We start from the raw sequence: 26,832 nt of genomic DNA, 5'->3' as shown, positions 1-26,832 counted from the left end.
TAAGAACGGAAATGACACTTTACTCTATAAAATATTAATTAGTTTAATTATTTGAAAAGGTACGTGCTATGCTTACATTTTCAAATACACACATTATTTTCATTACTTTCGAAATATTTGATCGGATTATTGCATGCGGGAGTTATCTAAAAGGGGTATTAAACCTACGCAAGTAGGAGCGCGCTAAAAAGTTGAATTGTGTCAAAAGTTAACATAAACTCACCCCTTAATTTGCAGCAAGGGTGTTGAATCGTGTAAAAAATTGACATCGAATATGTATACAACTTTAACGATGTGCACATAAGTGCTTAAATGAATAAATAAATTATAACACATATAAGTGAACAATGTTTAGGGATAAGCGTGCATATAAGTGAATGTGTAGCCTAACCAAATGCTTCTATGTTCAAAATCTTGAATGATTGATCCAATCCATGTGTCCCCCGTGTGGTGGTGATGGGTGGCGATCCAGTAGTAAAAACATCCAGCCGAGTGCACAGCGAATAGCGTAACCTATATATTGAAAATGAAGAGTCATTTTAATATTTTAGGATTGGCAGGTGGTTTTTCACCAGGTTCCTTTGGATGAAAAGCAAATAGCGTAACCTATATTAGAGTTCGATGGTGTGGCAAGCGAACTCCACAAGTTCCTTTGGATGAAAAGTAACTCCATAGAGTTTTTCACCAAATTTTACGTGTTATTTATTGTTTTACACCAAACTCTATATAGTTTGCTTGACATCTGAAGAAACGTGGATCGGCTCACTGGTAGACGATCAACTTTCCTCGGGCATGAGTATGCTATTTCACCGATGGTTCTCCGGAGTATGAATTCTTCCACCTACAAAACGAGCAGCACCGTGAACTTACCCCTCAGAAAGGGACAGAGGGGTCCTCTTTGGGGTAACCCTCCGGTGTGAGAATAAGAGATTGTAGGAGAAGATAATAATAATCTGAGAGTGAGTAAGGAATTGGAATGTATTTTCTTGCTTACCTCCCCTTGTGGAGGTGGTGTGGTATTTATAGTGTTAGGGTTTCCAATGATTGGGCTCAGATCCCATTAGGGCCTTTTTGGCCTCCTCCTGTTGCTTTGCGTCACGTGTCCTTAGGACACCTGGTGCTTTTTCATTGATTATTCTCTGACCCAGGTATTTCACCTGACCCATGTGCAATCACGTGGTAACACATGGGTTTTGCTGAGTTGTCCACCTTTCATTGGCAGCTGTCAACATCAGCATATTCTTATTCCTTAAAGGATACCTTCTGGAAGGTTGTCTGACGAGCACAATCAAGGTTGTCCTTATCCTGATTTGGATAAGGACGAGGTTGATTATGTGCACGTGTGATATGCGCCTATCCTGAGAATGCGCGAGGTCTTCTCTTTATTCTCACGCGCAGATGTGATATGCGCCAGCATATGTAATATGCGCCACGCGCAGATGTGATATGCGTGAGCATATATGATGCGTGAGCATGTGATATGCGCCACGCGCAGATGCGCCACGCGCAGATATGATATGCGTGAGCATATATGGTGCGTGAGCATGTGATACGCGTGAGCATATGTGATGCGTGAGCATATGTGATATGCGTGAGCATATGTGATATGTGAGCATATGTGATATGCGTGAGCATATGTGATATGCGCCATGCGCATAGGTTTTGGCTTTGTGCCTTCATGATATCTTGATTTCAAGCCTCTTGTCTATATGTTGTGGGTTGACCCGCCCCGCTCGATGTTAAGGCGGGTACATACCTCTTCAAGCCCCCCTAGTCTAATGTGTGTCTTGTCTCGCGCGAGCGAGGTAAGATAGATATTAGACTTAATAGTTCTCTTTTAATAGGGTTTGTCTTTTCCTTTTTTATTTCTCATCGTTGCGCGAAATTCTATCCTTTTGGTTGAAATGAATCGTCCATGTACGTGGTTGGTTGGTGCTGACATGCGTCAGAGATGGAGACATGTGTCAGACTTTTCGTGTGCTCGAGGTGCTACAGTTGCCTTTCATGTCCCCTCACACAGTGTCAGGAACACGTGTCGCGCTCGCGTTGGCCTGCACCTGCGAGTGGGGGCGCGTGAACTCTGATCAGTACCTGTTTCGTTCCTTTTTATGTCCCCTCACACAGTGTCAGGAACACGTGTCGCGCTCGCGTTGGCCTGCACCTGCGAGTGGGGGCGCGTGAACTCTGATCAGTACCTGTTTCTCTCTCTCCTGGGCCTATAAAAGCAAGCCTTTTGAGTTGTTATTCTTCATCTTCATTGTTATTTCAGAGCTTTTTCTTTCCTTCCATTTTTATTCCGATTAAGAGCCTGTCTTTTGCTTCCAGATTTCCGTTCTTGAAGTAACCTCTGTTTGATTCACAGTTGTATGTCTGATAACCCAGACGCCACAATCTCCCTCAGCAAACGCCATGTAAAATCATTAGTCATGTCCACTTTGAAGAAGACCGGCAAGGGAAAACGGGCTGCTGAGGCCTCGTCGGAGGAGGTGGGGAAGGGCAAGACAGTGAAGAGGTGGGATGAGATTCCCTGCAAGTTGAGACAGTCTGATTTCGACAGTCTCATTGCCTCTCAGGGTTTTCTCCCTGAGTACGGCTGTATGCTCCCGGCGGCCGGGCAAACGGCGGCAGATCCGCCCACCGGCTATATCTCCTTATACTGCCATTTTTTCACTCACTGCAACCTTCGTCTCCCGATGACAAGGTTTATGGGTGCGCTGCTTAAATTTCATGGGATTCACATATCCCAAGTCCATCCTTTTGGACTTGTGCGCATGACTCATTTTGAGTTCATGTGCAAAGCTCAGCGCGAGGAGCCAACCCCTCGGCGCTTTCAATTTTTTTATAAGCCAAAAATCCAAGATTCTTGGTTCTCATTCGTTCCTCGCAGTCAGAAGGTCAAGTGCTGCACTGTTTCCTTCAAGAGCCTTCATGACTGGTCTGAGAAATTTTTCTATATTAAGGCTGGTGTGATTCCCATCCGCATGACCATGCGCGCGATCACTTCTGCGCCCGCGGATGTGAATGTTCTTAAGAACCCAACTGGCGCATGGGTTAATAAGTTGACTGCTGAACCATCCCCCGCCAAGAATATTTGCGAGGAGGCGCTGGTGGGGGTTGGCATGAGCAGGAGGTGGGCCGACAGCGCGACTGAGCCTGTTATCCAAGTTGATGGATTATGTGAGTTATTAGCTCATTGCATTATTTCTGCGCGAATATAATTCGTTTTGCTGATATCATTTGTCTTGTTTTATGCAGTAAGCAAGGAGTACGTCCACGCCGCCTATGATGAGCATATGGAGGGTGGCTCTGTCGCGCTGGGCGCTGGAGAAGTTGGCTTCCCCGATCGCTTCGCTGATATGTTCATCCCTGTTGATTTGGGATTTTGCTTTGACAGCGATGCGCCTGGTAGGCCTTTGTACTTATGCTTATGCCTTTAGAATACCAAATTTGGTTAACATTTCTGTTGCACGTATTGTAGATGCGCTTGAGAACTATGAGCTGGAGCTCGCGGAAGAAGAGGTGGAGGAGGAAGCTGAGGTGCCACAACTCAAGCGTAAGGCTAAAGGGAAAACTGGCGCAGGGGCTAGTAAAAAACAGAAGAAAAATGATGCCCCTGTTGCTCAGGATCCTCCTGCTCAAGCGAAGGGACTTGAGAAAACCAAGGGGTTTACCTCCAAGTTTTCCTTGTCTTCTTTGCCTCTAGGTGTGGGCATTCCTCCTGTCCACACGAGGTATTGTGCCGCCACCTCCTCTCTTCGCGCGGCGGAAAAGGGAAGCGGCGCTGCGCCTGCTGTTTCCTCTTCAACAGGTATACTTTGTTTATACTTTATGGTTTAATGAGCGTGATTCCGATAGAGTTATTAATGAATCTTTGCTCACTCAAATGTTTGTAGAGCCGGCGACCTTGGTGGATCAACCTCAGGCGCAACAAGGTACCGAGGCTGCGCCGAAGGTTGCTTTGAAGTCCTCTGTTTTGCCCTCAAAAAGGGGGAAAATGGACTTCATGGCGATGTTTAACTCGCGAACGGCGGTGCGCCAAGGTATATATTGCGCTTTTATTTTCTGACTTTTTTCTTTTTAGATCAAGTCTTGAATCATTTCTCTTTGTTGGTTTTTTCATAGGCATTATAGCTGGCACACAAGCTGCTGGCGGCACTGCTGGCGCCGGCGCCAGCGCCGTTGGTTCTGCTCCTGCTCCTGCAAGCACTGAATCTCCCCTCATTGGGATTACTAAGGAGCAGGAGGCTGTTTTACGCGCTGATCTCGCGGCGTCGAGACCTCCCTCACCTTCTCCTGCGCGCAGCCCTCCTCGCGAGACTGGTTTTGATTTTTCCAGGTCGCAGGAGAAAAGGCCTGTTACAGAGGAAGATGAGGAGGCCCATTTTGAAGACTCTGATGGCGGCCGCGCAAGCCCTGTAGCGCCACGAGATTTCGTGGCGCAGTCTTCTCATGGGGCTGGCGCTGACTTTTCTGCTTGCTCCCCGCAGGTATAAGTTCGTTTTGCTCCGCTGCGCGGACTTCCATATTAGTGTTTAGATGACTAGAACGTTGCTTTGTGTTTGCAGGAAGCCGATCACATATACCGCCCGAGATGGAATATTACTGAGGATAGCTCATTTCAGTCCATGGGGGTGTGTGAAGACTTCTGGGCTCACTCCGTGCCTCCAGCTGAAAGGAGGTTTCAGGATGAGCGCGCCCGCGTGGACTTGCTCAACGACCATCTTTTCGCTGGGTCAGCGTTCTTTGCTGCCTCCCAAGAGCTTCGCTATGATTATGTAAAGGTGCGTGATGCTCTTGCGGAGGCCAAGCAAGAGGCTAAGGTATCTGCTTGGAATCTTTCTGACGCTCGAGAGAGAGCTGAGAAACTCCAAGCAGAACTCAGCGATAACCGAGCAAGTGCCAACGCTGCCTTCGTGAAGCGCGGGCATGAGTTGCAGGCTGCGCGGGAGAAGCTGCAGGCAGCAGAGGCGGACGCTGCCAAGTATGCGCGGCGAGTGCGCGACTTGGAGCTGGATGCAGAGGCGCGTGACCAAGCGCTTGTGCAGTCTATCACTGACAAATCATCATTAGAGAGTGAGGTTGCGCGCCTGAAGAAGGAGCTTGAGGCCGCGCGGGCAGAGAAGGATGAAGCCCTGGCGACGGCAGCGTCTAGCCAAGAAGCGCTCGATGCTGCGCGAGCGGAAAGGAAAGAGGCCTTGGCGGCAGCAGCGTCCGACAGAGAGGAGCTGAAACAGACCAAGGAAACTGTTGAGTTGTTAAACTCTCAGATTCCTGCTCTTGAGACGTCTGTTTCTTCCCTTGCGCAGGATCGCCAATGGCTAGTCTCACAGGGTATGACTCGTTGCGCTTATGCGATGAAATACTCAGACGAGTTTCAGACCCTTGTGATGGATTGCAACGCTGCCTCGCTCTTGGTGGGTCGAGCTGAAGGGTTTAAGGATGGCTGTGAATATAGCATGCTGAAGAAGAACCCATCCGACTACCCTTATCAGCTCGACGTTGTCTGCGCGGACATGGCCGAGGTGGGGGAGAAGTATTTGAATACTCCCATTCCCATCCTTGAGCAGGTATTTTAACCTTAATGAGTTTACCTTGACTTATTTTCCTAGTCTTTTTGTACTCACACTTTTCCTTATGCTTTGCAGATAGCCTTGCTTGCTGATCAGCCCGATCTCGGCGCTCTAAAGAAATTACTTGACGAGTGTGAAGGGGCTGGTGGCGGCGATGATGGCGCGGGCAATGCTGCCTCTGCTAGCGGCTCTGGCGTGGCCAAAGGACCCGCTCCTGACACTATTGTGATAGAAGACGACTCCATTCAAGACGAACAGCTTGACTATGGCAAGTTTGGAGATGACGAGGAGCGGGCTGCGCCAGATGCTGAGGGAGGTAATGATGAGGGCGATGAAGAGGCTGACGTCGACATAGAGACTTGAGAAGCCCTTCATGTTTTTTTTTATTTTTTTTTATTTGCAGTTTGTATCTTATCATTTTGTAAATTTGTAACCTTCTATGTTTTGGAATGAAATTTTGTTTTTCCCTTATTCGCATCTTGCGCATTCCCCATTCATCTCTTTATATTTCATGTTTGCTTGTTGAATATAAGATATGCTTGCACGTTGAAATAAGAACAAGGTTGTAAGGAAATTATTTTACTTAATCCTTGTCATATTTTAAGTGATTTTGCAATATCCTGACTATGTTGACACGTGCCTTGGCGTTTCATTATTCCTCTTTTTCGCGACGTTATCGCGCATTTATTATAGGGAATTATGAGTTTTTTAGCCTTTACGTGTCAGTATGTGTTACTCTGATATCCATTACAATTCCATGCGCGACCCCGACCTGAGACCTTAACAACTATGTTTTGGCATGTGCTTTGCCTTAGTTGTGCTTAGGTATTTTTATGGTCAAGCTGCGCAGCATGTAGGATGGATCTTGTGAGTGATTTGAGCTAAGGCTCGTATTATTGGGCTAAGGCCCTGAGCTAAGGCTCATATTATTGGGCTAAGGCCCTGACGTTTTAGAGTTAAAACTCGTTAACGCGTTTGAGCTTGAAGCTCGCGCATGTATGTTTTACTTCGTTTTATTTTTGTTTTGATGTCAATACAATGTTGTCATATTGCTCAAAATTAATAAAGGGAAGTGTGAAACATGTATGCAAAAGGTAATAGAACACACATTAAGAGAAGATAGTGCGTATCATTATTCATAATGGCTTAAAAAGCCTTGATTACAAACTTGACAATTTTTACATGAAACATTTTCTAAGCTTTGCTGCGTTCCATGCGCGCGGGATCTTCTTTCCATTCAAATCTTTTAAAGCGTATGCGCCTTTTCCCAATTCTTCCGAGACTTGATAAGGTCCTTCCCAATTGGGGGACATCTTTCCCGGGGGTATCGCGCGGCTAGCTTCATTGTTTCGAAGGACAAAATCATTCTTCTTGAAGTGGCATTCTTTCACGCGCTGATTGTAATACTTTTCTAGTTTTTTCTTGTATTTGGCTTCATTGATGATAGCCGCTTCTCTGCGCCCTTCAAGTAAGTTGAGATCCAACCTTCTTTCGCGCTCGTTATCAATCTTACTCATCATGAGCACTCTATGGGATGGGCATCCAATTTCTGCTGGAATCATAGCCTCCGTTCCATAGGTTAGGCTGAACGGGGATTCGCCATTGCTGGTTTTGCTTAATGTCCTGTGCGCCCACAGGGCATTAGGTAGCTCCTCGACCCATGAATGGGATTCTCCCTCCAACCTTTTCTTCAGCCCATTTAGCAAGCTTTGGTTCGCGCGCTACACTTGGCCATTCCCCTGAGGGTGGTATACTGAAGTGAAGATTTGCTTGATGCGCAATTCCTTGAGCCAACTGGATATCTGCGAGGAGGCGCTGAACCATCCCCCGCCAAGAATATTTGGCTGCTGAACCATCCCCCGCCAAGAATATTTGCGAGGAGGCGCTGGTGGGGGTTGGCATGAGCAGGAGGTGGGCCGACAGCGCGACTGAGCCTGTTATCCAAGTTGATGGATTATGTGAGTTATTAGCTCATTGCATTATTTCTGCGCGAATATAATTCGTTTTGCTGATATCATTTGTCTTGTTTTATGCAGTAAGCAAGGAGTACGTCCACGCCGCCTATGATGAGCATATGGAGGGTGGCTCTGTCGCGCTGGGCGCTGGGGAAGTTGGCTTCCCCGATCGCTTCGCTGATATGTTCATCCCTGTTGATTTGGGATTTTGCTTTGACAGCGATGCGCCTGGTAGGCCTTTGTACTTATGCTTATGCCTTTAGAATACCAAATTTGGTTAACATTTCTGTTGCACGTATTGTAGATGCGCTTGAGAACTATGAGCTGGAGCTCGCGGAAGAAGAGGTATGTACCCGTCTTAACATCGAGCGGGGCGGGTCAACCCACAAGATATAGACAAGAGGCTTGAAATCAAGATATCATGAAGGCACAAAGCCAAAACCTATGCGCATGGCGCATATCACATATGCTCACGCATCACATATGCTCACGCATCACATATGCTCACGCATCACATATGCTCACGCGTATCACATGCTCACGCACCATATATGCTCACGCATATCACATCTGCGCGTGGCGCATCTGCGCGTGGCGCATATCACATGGTCACGCATCATATATGCTCACGCATATCACATCTGCGCGTGGCGCATATTACATATGCTTGCGCATATCACATCTGCGCGTGAGAATAAAGAGAAGACCTCGCGCATCCTCAGGATAGGCGCATATCACACGTGCACATAATCAACCTCGTCCTTATCCAAATCAGGATAAGGACAACCTTGATTGTGCTCGTCAGACAACCTTCCAGAAGGTATCCTTTAAGGAATAAGAATATGCTGATGTTGACAGCTGCCAATGAAAGGTGGACAACTCAGCAAAACCCATGTGCTACCACGTGATTGCACATGGGTCAGGTGAAATACCTGGGTCAGAGAATAATCAATGAAAAAGCACCAGGTGTCCTAAGGACACGTGGCGCAAAGCAACAGAAGGAGGCCAAAAAGGCCCTAATGGGATCTGAGCCCAATCATTGGAAACCCTAACACTATAAATACCACACCACCTCCACAAGGGGAGGTAAGCAAGAAAATACATTCCAATTCCTTACTCACTCTCAGATTATTATTATCTTCTCCTACAATCTCTTATTCTCACACCGGAGGGTTACCCCAAAGAGGACCCCTCTGTCCCTTTCTGAGGGGTAAGTTCACGGTGCTGCTCGTTTTGTAGGTGGAAGAATTCATACTCCGGAGAACCATCGGTGAAATATCATACTCATGCCCGAGGAAAGTTGATCGTCTACCAGTGAGCCGATCCACGTTTCTTCATTGGCGCCATCACCTGTTACAACGGCAACAAAATCACATCAGTTCTCTCTGAAAAACTTCACCATGGTTTCTGGTGTTCGAAACAGCGATCAAGTTCTGGAGGATATTGAGCGTGAGGATGTTAATGAGGGACAGCAGTTTCTGAGGGTGCCGCGTGATTCTGCGCGCACCACCAGTAACCATCCCTTCATCACAACTCCTTATAGCCAGACTGAAACTCCTCCAGACGATCTCACGTTCCAAAATTTGACCGGCGCGAAACAAAAAGGACCAATGGGTCCAGAAGATGAAACAAATGACCCTAAAGAATGGCTCATAAACGAACAACGGCGTTTAATGGACAAATACAATGAGCTGGTCAAACACAAAAAGTTAGCCGACCTAACACAAAGGCTCGCGTTTGATAAGCAACCATTCAAGGAACAACAAAAAGGGCGCGCGCGCCGGAAGATGGTCACTCTGTTCACACTAAACACGCTGATTTTAGTGATGAAGAAGTGCACAGCATGAGGAAGACGCGAGATACTCATGCAGGAGGCTCACAGCTCCGCGCGCACATGAACATGGCGCCTGGAGCCAAAGCCGATCTGGATCTGTACACACCGTACAACCCACCAGCGAGAGGGCAAGTGGACGTAACCACACCGTACAGGCCAACCATCTTGGTGAAGCATTCAAAATTCACTGAGCGCATCGCGAAGGCTCCCATTCAACACAAAACCAAGATGCCAAGTGGGTTGGGCAAGTACGATGGCACAACAGATCCAGACGATTTCTTACAAGGTTTTTATAACACTGGAAACCTAGAAAGCTGGACGATGCCAACATGGTGTCACATGTTTGCTCGCTGCCTCACGGGCGCGGCGCGTGTCTGGTTCGAAAGCTTGCCGACTGGGCAAATCGATGGGTTCGAAGAGCTATTGGAGAAGTTCCAAGCTCACTTCGTACAGCAGCGCAGACACACGCGCGACCCTGATGATATCATGTACTGCGTGCGCAGGAATGATGAAACGATTGAAGACTACATAACTCGTTTCAATCAGGAATCTCTTGCAATTGGAGGTATCACTGAGCAACTCTTGCGCGTGGCCTTTATACAAGGTGCGCGCAGTGATCAACTCCGCAGAGCTCTCGTGAGCAGAGATGGCATGCCAACCACTTGGGCCAAGCTAATGGAAGCATCGCGAGTTTTCGCGCGAAATGAAAAACAAATTGCCCAAGATAGAGCAAGAGAAAGATGGCACCAAGCAGAAGCACCGCGCAACAACGAAAGGAGGGGCAAACAAAACTCTGTATGGTCCAGGTTGCAACAAACCAGTTTTTCTCCCGCAGAAAAGCAGGCGCAACCAAGCTCACCCCAGCCCCAAAAAGACAGTCGTAATCGTGGAGAGGGTGACAAGAGGGAAGGCGGCAGAGAGCCTAACAGACCTCTACCAAGAATATGGACTCCCCTCACTAAAACGCCTTCACAAGTGTTACGCACAGAGAATGTCCAGTTTAAAAGCCCCAAGCCACTACACTATAAGGGACCACCAAACAGTGGCAAGTATTGTGAGTTTCACAAGTCCACAGGGCACAACACCGATGCATGCCACCATTTGAAGGATGCGATTGAAAGAGATGTGAAATCAGGCAAGTTGGCTCACCTGGTGAAAAACCCAAGACCAGAGAATGAACAACCAGATGGAGCCTCAGCCAGCAAAAAGTTCAAAAGAATCTGTGTAGCCGAGGGAGGAAGGCAAGGGCAAAGATCGAGAAAGAGAAGCGCGCAAGTCCAAGGAGATTGGCGCGAGCAACAAGTAATCTTCCCAAGAATCAGGGGAGGCCCTTCTATCAGCAGTCCTCTAGTCATCACTACACACATTGCTCATTATGAAGTGTCAAAAGTCCTGGTGGACACTGGCAGTGAATCAGACATCATGTATGAGCAATGTTTCAGGAAGTTGGATCCAGCAGACCAAGCAAGGCTCGAAATTGTGAATGCACCAATCTCGGGTGTTTCAAATGAAATCATTCACCCCTTAGGTCAGATACAATTTGAACTAACTATGGGGGATGAGAAACACAAGCGAGCTGAAATTGTCAACTTCTTGGTCTTGCCCACCACTTCATGCCACAATATGATCTTGGGTAGAGGAACGATTGCCCAATTCAACGCCATACCGTCGCCAGCGCACGGCGCGTTGGGCTTCCCAACACCAACAGGTGTAACATTTGTATACCGAGATCATTTGTGCGCAGTGACAAGTATTCCGCGGGAAGGGAGAATGAAACTTCCAATGGTAAACAACGCGCCAGAGGAATGGATTCTCAACCCAAAATTCCCAGAGCAAACAATCACAATTGGAGCTACGATATCAGACGACACAAGGTTGAGAATGAAAAGATTGCTCACAACGTATATGTCGGTCTTCGCGTGGCAACATTCCGATATGACTGGGGTTCCGCAAAACCTGGCGCAACATTCTCTCAACACGTTCAAGTCCGTAGAGCCAATTGCTCAAAAGAAGAGAATCATGGGGGATGAGAAGGCAAAGGCCATGAATGAGCAAGTAGAGGATCTACTGCGCGCAAACATCATCCGCCCAATACGATACCAGACATAGGTAGCCAATCCTGTGATGGTAAAGAAGAGCAACGGGTCATGGAGGATGTACATTGACTTCAAAGACCTCAACAAAGCATGTCCAAAAGATTGTTACCCCCTCCCAAACATTGACGCGAAGGTGGACTCCGTGGCGCCATTTAAGCTCAAATGTTTTCTGGATGCCTATAAGGGCTATCACCAAATTCAAATGGCACCACAAGACGAGGACAAGACTGCCTTCAGAACCGACAAGGGTGTTTTTTGTTACACAAAAATGCCCTTTGGTTTGAAGAATGCGGGAGCCACCTACCAAAGACTCATGGACGCGGTTTTCAACGAGCAAATTGGAAGAAACCTAGAAGTCTACGTGGATGATTTGGTGATCAAAAGCAGGGAGGAAAAACAAATGCTCAAAGACATCGAAGAAACCCTTTGGCGCCTAAAGGAAGTAAACATGAAGCTCAACCCGAGCAAATGCACATTTGGCGTAGAAGAAGGGAAATTTCTCGGTGTAATGGTCACCAAGGATGGTTTCAAGGTGAACCCAGAGAAGGTGGAGGCTATCCTTGACATGCCCTCACCATCCACCATGAAAGAAGTTCAAAAGTTGAATGGTAGATTGGTATCAATCAACAGGTTCCTAGCGAACCATGCAAGCAAATCTACCCCATTCGTTAACACATTGAGAAATTGCCTAAAGAAAAGCCAATTCAAGTGGACGCCTGAGGCCGAGCAAGCTTTCAGTGAGATAAAAGAATGTCTGATAAATCTGCCTGCGCTCACAGCTCCACTTCCTGGCGAAACTCTAACATTGTACCTGTCAGCAGGAGAGCGCGCCATCGGCGCAGTGTTGTTGGTGGATCGCAAGGGAATCCAAACACCAATCTATTATGTGAGTCGGGTGCTGACAGATCCTGAGACGCGCTACTCCATCATGGAAAAGTTAGTTTTGTCACTAACACACGCGTCGCGCAAGCTTCATAGATATTTCAATGGTCATCCTATTGAAGTTCTGACTGGTTACAACATCCAGCAAGTCTTGCGGCGTCCCGCGCTCTCAGGAAGGCTGACAAAATGGGCGCTGGAATTAGGAGAGCACACGATCGCCTATAAGCCCCGTCCAGTAATAAAGGGACAAGTCTTAGCTGATTTCATCGCAGAAATCCCTGAAGGAAAAATTGAAGAGGCTCAGCGCGAGGTAGACCCTCCGCGAGCCAATAATGAAGAAAATGTTTGGAGATTATTCACTGATGGAGCTTCAAACAATGAAGGGTCCGGCGCAGGCCTCAAGCTGGTGGATCCAGAAAGTCATGAGTATACTTACGCAATCAGGTTGGATTTCAAGAGCACCAACAATGAAGCTGAGTATGAAGCCCTGCTGGCTGGTCTGCGCATCGCGCACAAGTTCGGAGTTAAAAAGCTAGAGGCCCATGTTGATTCATACTTGGTAGCAGCACAGGTCAATGGCCTTTATGATGCCAAGGAGAACACCATGCCTCTGTATCTAGAGCAGGCGAGAAAACTCATCGAGCAATTTGACTTCTTCAGAATCATACATATTCCGCGCAGTGAAAACAAGTCTGCCGACGCGCTGAGTAAGATGGCATCAACCAGCTTCGATCACTTTGGCAAAGATGTCAGGGTGGAAGTAATGAGCAACCCGTCGGTGGGAGCGAAGTCTGTCCTTGTAATTCATACAACACCTTCATCATGGATAACTCCATTAATGGAATTCTTGAAGGAGGGAAAGATACCGGACAATCGCGCACAGGCGAGGAAGATAAGACACAAGTCGCAGAACTACGAACTGCTTGATGGTGTGACACCCCGACCAAAGGCGGATTATACATCGGGGCGCCACATATTGTTTCATTACTCGTGACACTATTGGTGTCAATATTTATTAATACACATTTTATCGCGCACGCGCAGCGGGGAAAATAAAGAACATAAATCAAACATAAATCAATATATTATAAATTATAACATTCAAACAACATTAACTTGTCTTGATACATTTTAATTCTAGGTCCAAAAGTAAAAACGTCCTACGTGTCCACAAGCTCCAAAACAGCTACTGCAAACCTGAACATGTGTTAAAATAAACGTCAAACACTTGTGTGTTGGTGAGAAATCAAGTTTAATAGATAATCATAGATAATCACAGTAAATCTGCGCGCAACACGTGTATGTCTAGAGTTTAACAAGGGTGTAATCAGATTGTGATCAAGCCTAAGTTCATAGATCATAGTTCAATCCATGCTCCCAATTGAGCATAAAAACGAGAAAACATCTGTGCAAGTGTAAACAAAGAAAACCGTAAACGATAGGTCTCCCGTGTTCAACTAATGGTACCAACGGAACTGCGGAATAGGCCGAACAAAGCGGTTAATGATACACACATACAAATAAACAGCCAAGTAAACGTCCTCAACACATGGGATACTGCGCGACTAAAGTTCATAAACAAGTTTAAGACTCAAGTTTTGTATGAACACATGAACATCCCAAAGCATTTAAAATAAAAAGGGATTAGATACGAGATAACTCACTTGATAAACGATGCGGTGTAAGATATGCAAGAATCAACTCTTAAACAAGCAAGGTTAACCTATAATTAAAGATTATTGTTTTAATGATTTGTTTCAAGTCTTGATTATAAGTTAGCATAATTAATAAGTAAATTATAATATATATTACCGGAAAAGCAGGAAGAACAAGGAGGAAGACGGAGGCAGAGAGGAAGACGGCAGAGAGAGCAAGGAGCAAGAGAACAGGAGAGATTAAGTGTTTTGTGTGTGATGTGTTAGGAAAAATAATACTATTATTTATAGAGAAACCCTAGGGAACACAATCCTAGAAAAGGGGAAAAGATCTCAAAAAGCAAAAGATATCAAAAAGCATAAGAATCCAAAAGCAAAAGATATCAAAAGATATGGCAGCTGCAGGGGGCAAGATAAAGCTGACAGGGAACAGTAACAGGCATGGGCGGTTCAGATAAAGGTACTGGTCAAGCATGGCAAAAGCAGATTTCAAAAGATAATGTCAGTCACTTTTTCTACCAACCAATGGGGGTTGGTACGCATGCTGCGCCGAAAGTAACTATTCAGACATAAAGCAGATTAGGTCAACAGCTCAAAAGATAAGACAACACAAAAGCAAACGGCTAGATTTAAACAGAAGATACAAGGGTTAAGCGCGGGAAGGCTGAGTGCGCGAGCGCGAAGGCTGGCACAACAATCCTTAGCGCACTGCGGGAAGAATCACAAATCCTTAGCGTGCTGCGTGAAGAACAAGAATTCTAAGCGCATCGCGGGAAGAACATACATTCTTAGCGCATTGCGGGAAGAACATGCATTCTTAGCGCGCTGCGAGAAGAGTTCTCTTCACGCATCGCAGGAACAAGATGTCTTCACGCAGGCTTCCATGTAAGGAGTCTGGCGCGTGGAGCTGCAGACATCCTTAGGCGGGAAGAACCAAAGGACAAGCAAAGAGGAGGGAAACAAGGCGTAAGGGTGGGACGGCGACAAGAGGGAAAAGGTGGAAAGAGAGAAGAGGGACGGGACGGCGGAAAGAAAGAGAGAGAAAGAGGCGGGAAGGAAAATATATATTATTATTAAAAGTAAAATATAAGTATAAATATTAAATAATAAAAGAGAGATCGGGTCAGAGAAACGGGTACCTGGGTCGGGTCGGATCGGGGCAGATGTCACAGTCTCCCCTACTTTAAGAAATTTCGTCCCGAAATTTATCTCGAAGTAGGTTGCGCAGAGAACAGGTGCGGGTACTTGATCTTCATGTGATCTTCCCTTTCCCATGTAAACTCGGCTCCGCGCTTGGACTCCCAACGAACTTTCACGATAGGGATACGACTGCGCTTGGTTTGCTTAACCTCGCGATCCATAATCTCAACAGGCTTCTCAACGAAATGCATAGTTTCATCAACTTGAACTTCATCAAGTGGAATGCGAAGGTTCTCGTCAGCTAAACACTTCTTGAGATTGGAAACATGGAACGTTGGATGCACATTACTGAGCGCGAGCGGCAGGTCAAGTCTGTAGGCAACTTTTCCCACACGCGCGAGAATCTTGAATGGACCAACATAACGAGGAGCAAGCTTACCCTTCTTCCCAAAGCGGACAACACCTTTCCAAGGCGACACTTTGAGGAGAACAAGATCACCAACTTGAAATTCGAGAGGCTTTCGCCTACGATCTGCGTAACTCTTCTGTCGGCTTCTGGCAGTCAGCAAATGATCACGGATCTTGGCGATTTTATCGGTTGTCTCTTGAACAAGTTCGGGTCCTGTGATTTGAGTTTCACCCACTTCGCTCCAACAAATCGGGGAGCGGCATTTACGACCGTAAAGTGCTTCAAATGGGGCCATACCGATACTGGAATGATAGCTGTTGTTATAAGAAAACTCGATCAAAGGCAGGTGTGAATCCCAATTACCTCCAAAATCAAGAACACAAGATCGGAGCATATCCTCAAGAGTTTGAATAGTTCGCTCAGACTGTCCGTCAGTCTGAGGATGATATGCCGTACTCATGTCCAAGCGAGTTCCTAGCGCAGATTGGAGAGATTTCCAAAAGCGAGATATAAAACGGCCATCGCGATCGGATATGATGCTCAAAGGAGTACCATGGCGGCAGACGATTTCCTTGACATAAAGCTGCGCGAGATGCTCAACACGGTAGTTTTCACGAATGGGCAGAAAGTGAGCAGATTTAGTCAATCGATCCACTACTACCCAAATGCTATCATGTTTGCTTGCTGTCAAAGGTAACTTGGTAATAAAGTCCATCGCTACACCTTCCCATTTCCACGTAGGAATTTCTGGTTGTTCGAGCAAACCAGATGGGCGTTGGTGTTCAGCTTTAACTTTAGAACAAGTCAGACATCTAGCTACGAACACAGCAATATCCTTTTTCATACCGGGCCACCAATAAGTTATGCGCAAATCCTTGTACATCTTATCAGCGCCAGGGTGAATAGAATATCGAGATTTGTGCGCTTCACTCAGGATATCAGCGCGAAGATTCTCATCACAGGGAATCCAGATGCGATTGAGATAGCAGAGAATTCCACTCAGATTAGGCACAAAATGTGCTTCCGCGCCACACGCTAACTCGGCGCGAAGGTTACCATTACTGATGGATGCGCGCTGCGCGTCACGAATACGCGATTCAAGGTTGCTTTGAATCGGCGCGAAGTGAAGCTGGGTGCGCGGCAAGATACAGTTAAGTTGGCAGGGTTTTCGGCTGAGCGCATCGGCTACCACATTAGCCTTACCAGGATGATACCGGATCTCACAATCGTAATCGCTGATGAGTTCGTTCCATCGGCGTTGCCTCATGTTAAGTTCCTTTTGATCAAAGATATGCTGAAGGCTTTTATGGTCAGTGTAGAGGATGCACTTAGTACCATAAAGGTAGTGTCTCCAGATCTTCAAGGCAAAAACAACTGCACCAAGCTCGAGGTCGTGAGTTGTATAATTCTTTTCATGAACCTTAAGTTGCCTTGATGCGTAAGCGATAACCTTGCCTCGTTGCATAAGAACACAACCGAGACCTTGGTTGGATGCATCGCAATACACGACAAAATCATCATTACCCTCAGGTAGCGCAAGAACAGGAGCTTCACACAACAAACGCTTGAGCGTCAGAAAGGCTTCTTCTTGCTTCGAGCCCCAAATATATGGTTTACCTTTGTGCGTTAAAGCTGTTAAAGGCAAAGCGATCTTCGAGAAGTTCGAAATGAATCGCCGGTAGTAACCAGCTAAGCCCAGAAAGGAATGGATCTCAGAGGGAGAGGATGGCGTAATCCAGTTCTTGATTGCTTCAATCTTGGATGGGTCGACATGAATACCCATCTTGTTTACAACATGACCAAGAAACTGTACTTCATTAGACCAGAATTCACACTTGGAAAGCTTAGCATAGAGCTGCTCGGTTCGAAGCTTCTGCAACACTAACCGAAGATGTTGCTCATGCTCGGCCTTGGTCTTAGAATACACCAGAACATCATCGATAAACACGATCACGAATTTATCCAAGAAAGGCCTACACACCCGATTCATAAGATCCATGAAAACGGCGGGTGCGTTGGTTAGACCGAAGGACATGACCAAGAATTCAAAATGGCCATAACGAGTACGAAAAGCAGTCTTCGGAACATCTTCATCGCGGATGCGCAACTGGTGATAGCCAGAGCGGAGATCAATCTTCGAGAAACAAGAGGCACCTTGGAGTTGATCAAAGAGGTCGTCAATACGCGGTAAGGGATACCGGTTTTTAATGGTGAGTTTGTTCAACTCGCGGTAATCAATACACATGCGAAACGATCCATCTTTCTTTTTAACGAACAACACCGGAGCACCCCAGGGCGAAGAGCTAGGGCGAATGAATCCTTTAGCAGTCAACTCTTGGAGTTGGCTGGCCAATTCTTGCATCTCAGCGGGTGCAAGACGGTAAGGAGATTTAGCAACGGGGGAAGCACCAGGGACAAGATCAACACGAAACTCGACTTCACGAGCGGGAGGGATACCAGGAAGATCATCAGGAAAAACTTCAGGAAAATCACGCACAACAGGGATATCGCGAAGCTTCTTTCCTTCATCGGGTTTAACCACATGGGCTAGAAACGCAATACACTTCTTCCGCATGAGTCTTTGGGCTTCGGCGCAAGACATAAGTTTAAGACCACTGGAGGGTTTTTCGCCGTAAATATGAAGATCACCATTTTCTCGAGGTATGCGAATCAATTTCTTGGCGCAAATAACTTCGGCGCGATTCTTCGAGAGCCAGTCCATACCAATGATAACATCAAAGCTTCCAAGAGGCATAGGGATGAGGTCGATCAGAAAATCGTTTTCGTTAAGGTTAAGCGTGCAATCTTTAATTACCGAGTTTATTAAAACAGTTTCGCCATTAGCCAATTCAACTGAAAAATCTTCTTTTAAGTTATCGCGCGGTCGCGCAAGCTTCCGCTCAAAGGCGCGAGAGATAAAACTTCTATCGGCGCCAGTATCAAAAAGCATAGATGCATAAAATCCGTTAAGCAAAAATGTACCATTAACTACGTCGTTATTCGCTTGCGCTTGGTGCGCGGTTATGTTAAAAGCTCGTCCGCGTGTCACTTGGTTCGAAATCTGGTTCACCGGATTCGCTTGAGTAATCTGAACTTGTAGCCTTGGGCACGCGTTCCGGAAATGACTTGGATCACCGCAGTTAAAGCACGATCTGGGTCGTGGGTTTTGGTAAGTTGGCTGTGGGTTCTGCGGGTAGGCTGGTGGTGTTGGCGCAATCGGATTGGAGGGAGGGGTTCTACAGTACTCAACGGAGTGACCTACGCGGCCACATCGGTTACATTGTCGACACGGGACTTGAGGTGGGTGATGAAGTCTACAGGTTGGGCAAAAGGGTTGGTTTCCTGTGTAAGGTTTCTTAGTTGGCGGGGCAGGGAGTGCGGGGTTGGTTAAGGCATAGTTGTGGACTACAGGAGGTGCTGGGTAGGTTGACAGTGGGTTAGGCGCGTAAACTGGAGGTTGATAAATGGGTTGCTGGACAATGGGCGGGTTGGTAAGCGCATAGGCTTGTCTGCGCCTACGTTTCTGGTTATGGTTTGAGGGTTCTGGTTTGGTTTCTGTTGGTTCAGGGACAGTCTTGGTGGGTTTGGTCTTCTCAGTTCCCCGCAGGAACAGGGTTCCTGCTCTGACATGGTTGTCGCTGAGCACAGCGGCCAATTCGATGGCGTCAGAGAGGGTTACTGGGTTTCTGGCCCATACAGAATCTTGAATTTCCATGGGGAGACCCCCAAGGAATTTCTCGATGGCTCGGCGGGAAGGGGTAACAAGGTGAGGGACCAGTAAGCTTAGCTCGTGGAAGCGCGTCGCGTACTCGCGCGCTTCACCGCTGTATTGCTTCAAGTTCCAGAATTCTTCCTCCAGGCGCTTAACTTCGTTGGGAGGGCAGAATTCTCGCGTAAGAATTTCCTTGAATTCCTCCCATGTCATGCTAGAAGCAGCCTCTGCGCCACGCGCATGAGCTACTCCATTCCACCATGTAAGCGCTCTGGATTCCAGGACACTGGAAGCATATAGGGTTCGTCTTTCTGAGGGGCATTGGGTATGGAGGAAAGTGTTTTCAATTTTCTCAAGCCATTGGAGCATCACGGTGGCTCCTTCAAGACCTGTGAACTTCGGAGGGTTACCCGCATTAAAGGACTTAATGTTATAACTGGATGTATTAGCATTGTTTTGGCTCAAAGCTTGGGCTATTGCGGCGGCCATTTCCTGGGAACGTTGCTGTCTACGCATGCGCGAGGCTTCTCTTCTCTGAAATCGGCGAGATAGCGGAGGCATTCTATAAAAGTTTTAATTTTAGTTAATATCTTGGTTTTTATCGCAAAGTTTAACTTTATAAAGCTTGGTTTCGCAGAGTTAGATACTATCAAAAGTTAAAGTAAAATAAATGATCCTAAATGCAGACTTAATAAAGGTAACAAATTCGAATCAAGAATCGACAATTCATGTATCACCATGACTTTCCGAATTCCCAATTTAAAATATACGGGCAAACGAGTATTGGAGATTGACGATTCATGTATCACCATGACTTTCCAATCTTCAATATAAAATATACAAGAAAATGAGTATTGGAGGTTGACAATTCATGTATCACCATGACTTTTCAAGTCTCCAACCTCAGAACATAATCGTAAATGGAAATTGAAAATCAACTATTCATGTATCACCATGACTTTTCGGATTTTCAAATTCAACAAACGAATATGTAAGTAAAATCAATAAAAATCGAAATTCAACAAAAATCGAAATATCGCGAAATAAAACATAAAATCATATACTGCGCAAGCGCGAGCATATTCATAAATAACGAGTAATTAACAATAAGCGCGCAAACATGAGATTTCTCTCATGCGCGAGAAGGGACTCTTAGGTATTCTAGGCCGTTACGTCTAACCACCTATCCTAAAGTCAACGAGCTCTGATACCAATCTGTGACACCCCGACCAAAGGCGGATTATACATCGGGCGCCACATATTGTTTCATTACTCGTGACACTATTGGTGTCAATATTTATTAATACACATTTTATCGCGCACGCGCAGCGGGGAAAATAAAGAACATAAATCAAACATAAATCAATATATTATAAATTATAACATTCAAACAACATTAACTTGTCTTGATACATTTTAATTCTAGGTCCAAAAGTAAAAACGTCCTACGTGTCCACAAGCTCCAAAACAGCTACTGCAAACCTGAACATGTGTTAAAATAAACGTCAAACACTTGTGTGTTGGTGAGAAATCAAGTTTAATAGATAATCATAGATAATCACAGTAAATCTGCGCGCAACACGTGTATGTCTAGAGTTTAACAAGGGTGTAATCAGATTGTGATCAAGCCTAAGTTCATAGATCATAGTTCAATCCATGCTCCCAATTGAGCATAAAAACGAGAAAACATCTGTGCAAGTGTAAACAAAGAAAACCGTAAACGATAGGTCTCCCGTGTTCAACTAATGGTACCAACGGAACTGCGGAATAGGCCGAACAAAGCGGTTAATGATACACACATACAAATAAACAGCCAAGTAAACGTCCTCAACACATGGGATACTGCGCGACTAAAGTTCATAAACAAGTTTAAGACTCAAGTTTTGTATGAACACATGAACATCCCAAAGCATTTAAAATAAAAAGGGATTAGATACGAGATAACTCACTTGATAAACGATGCGGTGTAAGATATGCAAGAATCAACTCTTAAACAAGCAAGGTTAACCTATAATTAAAGATTATTGTTTTAATGATTTGTTTCAAGTCTTGATTATAAGTTAGCATAATTAATAAGTAAATTATAATATATATTACCGGAAAAGCAGGAAGAACAAGGAGGAAGACGGAGGCAGAGAGGAAGACGGCAGAGAGAGCAAGGAGCAAGAGAACAGGAGAGATTAAGTGTTTTGTGTGTGATGTGTTAGGAAAAATAATACTATTATTTATAGAGAAACCCTAGGGAACACAATCCTAGAAAAGGGGAAAAGATCTCAAAAAGCAAAAGATATCAAAAAGCATAAGAATCCAAAAGCAAAAGATATCAAAAGATATGGCAGCTGCAGGGGGCAAGATAAAGCTGACAGGGAACAGTAACAGGCATGGGCGGTTCAGATAAAGGTACTGGTCAAGCATGGCAAAAGCAGATTTCAAAAGATAATGTCAGTCACTTTTTCTACCAACCAATGGGGGTTGGTACGCATGCTGCGCCGAAAGTAACTATTCAGACATAAAGCAGATTAGGTCAACAGCTCAAAAGATAAGACAACACAAAAGCAAACGGCTAGATTTAAACAGAAGATACAAGGGTTAAGCGCGGGAAGGCTGAGTGCGCGAGCGCGAAGGCTGGCACAACAATCCTTAGCGCACTGCGGGAAGAATCACAAATCCTTAGCGTGCTGCGTGAAGAACAAGAATTCTAAGCGCATCGCGGGAAGAACATACATTCTTAGCGCATTGCGGGAAGAACATGCATTCTTAGCGCGCTGCGAGAAGAGTTCTCTTCACGCATCGCAGGAACAAGATGTCTTCACGCAGGCTTCCATGTAAGGAGTCTGGCGCGTGGAGCTGCAGACATCCTTAGGCGGGAAGAACCAAAGGACAAGCAAAGAGGAGGGAAACAAGGCGTAAGGGTGGGACGGCGACAAGAGGGAAAAGGTGGAAAGAGAGAAGAGGGACGGGACGGCGGAAAGAAAGAGAGAGAAAGAGGCGGGAAGGAAAATATATATTATTATTAAAAGTAAAATATAAGTATAAATATTAAATAATAAAAGAGAGATCGGGTCAGAGAAACGGGTACCTGGGTCGGGTCGGATCGGGGCAGATGTCACAGATGGTACGTTATATCGACGCTCTTATCTTGGACCGCTCATGAAATGCCTAGATGCTGAGGAAGCGAGCTATGTGATCAGAGAGATACACGAAGAAATCTGTGGAATACATGCTGTCCCGCGCATGGTGGTTGCCAAGGCAATGAGCGCAGGTTACTATTGGCCAGGCATGTACTTGGACGCGTTAAAAGAGATCCAAAAATGCAAAGCGTGTCAGAGCTATGCGCCAAACACCATGCGGCCAAAGAACAACTTGATTCCGGTGACCTCCGCATGGCCTTTCCACAAATGGGCAATCGATATTGTGGGTCCCCTACCGCAAGCGCAAGGGCGAGTAAAATTTTTGGTAGTGACAGTAGACTATTTCACAAAATGGGTTGAAGCCAAGCCACTAGCAAAAATCACAGCCGAGGCGATGAAGCAATTTATTTGGAGCCACATCATATGCCGTTTTGGCTTGCCCATGGAAATTGTGAGCGACAATGGCAAACAATTCACCGACAGGAAGATATCCAGTTGGCTCAAGGAATTGCGCATCAAGCAAATCTTCACTTCAGTATACCACCCTCAGGGGAATGGCCAAGTGGAGCGCGCGAACCAAAGCTTGCTAAATGGGCTGAAGAAAAGGTTGGAGGGAGAATCCCATTCATGGGTCGAGGAGCTACCTAATGCCCTGTGGGCGCACAGGACATTAAGCAAAACCAGCAATGGCGAATCCCCGTTCAGCCTAACCTATGGAACGGAGGCTATGATTCCAGCAGAAATTGGATGCCCATCCCATAGAGTGCTCATGATGAGTAAGATTGATAACGAGCGCGAAAGAAGGTTGGATCTCAACTTACTTGAAGGGCGCAGAGAAGCGGCTATCATCAATGAAGCCAAATACAAGAAAAAACTAGAAAAGTATTACAATCAGCGCGTGAAAGAATGCCACTTCAAGAAGAATGATTTTGTCCTTCGAAACAATGAAGCTAGCCGCGCGATACCCCCGGGAAAGATGTCCCCCAATTGGGAAGGACCTTATCAAGTCTCGGAAGAATTGGGAAAAGGCGCATACGCTTTAAAAGATTTGAATGGAAAGAAGATCCCGCGCGCATGGAACGCAGCAAAGCTTAGAAAATGTTTCATGTAAAAATTGTCAAGTTTGTAATCAAGGCTTTTTAAGCCATTATGAATAATGATACGCACTATCTTCTCTTAATGTGTGTTCTATTACCTTTTGCATACATGTTTCACACTTCCCTTTATTAATTTTGAGCAATATGACAACATTGTATTGACATCAAAACAAAAATAAAACGAAGTAAAACATACATGCGCGAGCTTCAAGCTCAAACGCGTTAACGAGTTTTAACTCTAAAACGTCAGGGCCTTAGCCCAATAATATGAGCCTTAGCTCAGGGCCTTAGCCCAATAATACGAGCCTTAGCTCAAATCACTCACAAGATCCATCCTACATGCTGCGCAGCTTGACCATAAAAATACCTAAGCACAACTAAGGCAAAGCACATGCCAAAACATAGTTGTTAAGGTCTCAGGTCGAGGTCGCGCATGGAATTGTAATGGATATCAGAGTAACACATACTGACACGTAAAGGCTAAAGAACTCATAATTCCCTATAATAAATGCGCGATAACGTCGCGCAAAAGAGGAATAATGAAACGCCAAGGCACGTGTCAACATAGTCAGGATATTGCAAAATCACTTAAAATATGACAAGGATTAAGTAAAATAATTTCCTTACAACCTTGTTCTTATTTCAACGTGCAAGCATATCTTATATTCAACAAGCAAACATGAAATATAAAGAGATGAATGGGGAATGCGCAAGATGCGAATAAGGGAAAAACAAAATTTCATTCCAAAACATAGAAGGTTACAAATTTACAAAATGATAAGATACAAACTGCAAATAAAAAAAAATAAAAAAAAACATGAAGGGCTTCTCAAGTCTCTATGTCGACGTCAGCCTCTTCATCGCCCTCATCATTACCTCCCTCAGCATCTGGCGCAGCCCGCTCCTCGTCATCTCCAAACTTGCCATAGTCAAGCTGTTCGTCTTGAATGGAGTCGTCTTCTATCACAATAGTGTCAGGAGCGGGTCCTTTGGCCACGCCAGAGCCGCTAGCAGAGGCAGCATTGCCCGCGCCATCATCGCCGCCACCAGCCCCTTCACACTCGTCAAGTAATTTCTTTAGAGCGCCGAGATCGGGCTGATCAGCAAGCAAGGCTATCTGCAAAGCATAAGGAAAAGTGTGAGTACAAAAAGACTAGGAAAATAAGTCAAGGTAAACTCATTAAGGTTAAAATACCTGCTCAAGGATGGGAATGGGAGTATTCAAATACTTCTCCCCCACCTCGGCCATGTCCGCGCAGACAACGTCGAGCTGATAAGGGTAGTCGGATGGGTTCTTCTTCAGCATGCTATATTCACAGCCATCCTTAAACCCTTCAGCTCGACCCACCAAGAGCGAGGCAGCGTTGCAATCCATCACAAGGGTCTGAAACTCGTCTGAGTATTTCATCGCATAAGCGCAACGAGTCATACCCTGTGAGACTAGCCATTGGCGATCCTGCGCAAGGGAAGAAACAGACGTCTCAAGAGCAGGAATCTGAGAGTTTAACAACTCAACAGTTTCCTTGGTCTGTTTCAGCTCCTCTCTGTCGGACGCTGCTGCCGCCAAGGCCTCTTTCCTTTCCGCTCGCGCAGCATCGAGCGCTTCTTGGCTAGACGCTGCCGTCGCCAGGGCTTCATCCTTCTCTGCCCGCGCGGCCTCAAGCTCCTTCTTCAGGCGCGCAACCTCACTCTCTAATGATGATTTGTCAGTGATAGACTGCACAAGCGCTTGGTCACGCGCCTCTGCATCCAGCTCCAAGTCGCGCACTCGCCGCGCATACTTGGCAGCGTCCGCCTCTGCTGCCTGCAGCTTCTCCCGCGCAGCCTGCAACTCATGCCCGCGCTTCACGAAGGCAGCGTTGGCACTTGCTCGGTTCTCGCTGAGTTCTGCTTGGAGTTTCTCAGCTCTCTCTCGAGCGTCAGAAAGATTCCAAGCAGATACCTTAGCCTCTTGCTTGGCCTCCGCAAGAGCATCACGCACCTTTACATAATCATAGTGAAGCTCTTGGGAGGCAGCAAAGAACGCTGACCCAGCGAAAAGATGGTCGTTGAGCAAGTCCACGCGGGCGCGCTCATCCTGAAACCTCCTTTCAGCTGGAGGCACGGAGTGAGCCCAGAAGTCTTCACACACCCCCATGGACTGAAATGAGCTATCCTCAGTAATATTCCATCTCGGGCGGTATATGTGATCGGCTTCCTGCAAACACAAAGCAACGTTCTAGTCATCTAAACACTAATATGGAAGTCCGCGCAGCGGAGCAAAACGAACTTATACCTGCGGGGAGCAAGCAGAAAAGTCAGCGCCAGCCCCATGAGAAGACTGCGCCACGAAATCTCGTGGCGCTACAGGGCTTGCGCGGCCGCCATCAGAGTCTTCAAAATGGGCCTCCTCATCTTCCTCTGTAACAGGCCTTTTCTCCTGCGACCTGGAAAAATCAAAACCAGTCTCGCGAGGAGGGCTGCGCGCAGGAGAAGGTGAGGGAGGTCTCGACGCCGCGAGATCAGCGCGTAAAACAGCCTCCTGCTCCTTAGTAATCCCAATGAGGGGAGATTCAGTGCTTGCAGGAGCAGGAGCAGAACCAACGGCGCTGGCGCCGGCGCCAGCAGTGCCGCCAGCAGCTTGTGTGCCAGCTATAATGCCTATGAAAAAACCAACAAAGAGAAATGATTCAAGACTTGATCTAAAAAGAAAAAAGTCAGAAAATAAAAGCGCAATATATACCTTGGCGCACCGCCGTTCGCGAGTTAAACATCGCCATGAAGTCCATTTTCCCCCTTTTTGAGGGCAAAACAGAGGACTTCAAAGCAACCTTCGGCGCAGCCTCGGTACCTTGTTGCGCCTGAGGTTGATCCACCAAGGTCGCCGGCTCTACAAACATTTGAGTGAGCAAAGATTCATTAATAACTCTATCGGAATCACGCTCATTAAACCATAAAGTATAAACAAAGTATACCTGTTGAAGAGGAAACAGCAGGCGCAGCGCCGCTTCCCTTTTCCGCCGCGCGAAGAGAGGAGGTGGCGGCACAATACCTCGTGTGGACAGGAGGAATGCCCACACCTAGAGGCAAAGAAGACAAGGAAAACTTGGAGGTAAACCCCTTGGTTTTCTCAAGTCCCTTCGCTTGAGCAGGAGGATCCTGAGCAACAGGGGCATCATTTTTCTTCTGTTTTTTACTAGCCCCTGCGCCAGTTTTCCCTTTAGCCTTACGCTTGAGTTGTGGCACCTCAGCTTCCTCCTCCACCTCTTCTTCCGCGAGCTCCAGCTCATAGTTCTCAAGCGCATCTACAATACGTGCAACAGAAATGTTAACCAAATTTGGTATTCTAAAGGCATAAGCATAAGTACAAAG

General features: G+C 46.2%; 1 pseudogene; it reads right to left on the bottom strand.

Moving 5' to 3' along the window:
- Positions 1-351: 351 nt before the first annotated feature.
- The window catches only part of LOC143564522 (potassium channel KAT3-like), a 31,599-nt pseudogene continuing 5,118 nt past the window's right edge, over positions 352-26,832 (bottom strand).

The sequence above is a fragment of the Bidens hawaiensis genome, unplaced genomic scaffold, assembly GCF_021521415.1.
Source record: "Bidens hawaiensis isolate Kalapana, Puna unplaced genomic scaffold, B.hawaiensis_p1.1 tig00022011_1, whole genome shotgun sequence".
NCBI classification, from domain to species: domain Eukaryota; kingdom Viridiplantae; phylum Streptophyta; class Magnoliopsida; order Asterales; family Asteraceae; genus Bidens; species Bidens hawaiensis.
Note: the sequence above shows the minus strand (reverse complement) of the source record. Positions and strands in the feature narration are given on the sequence as shown.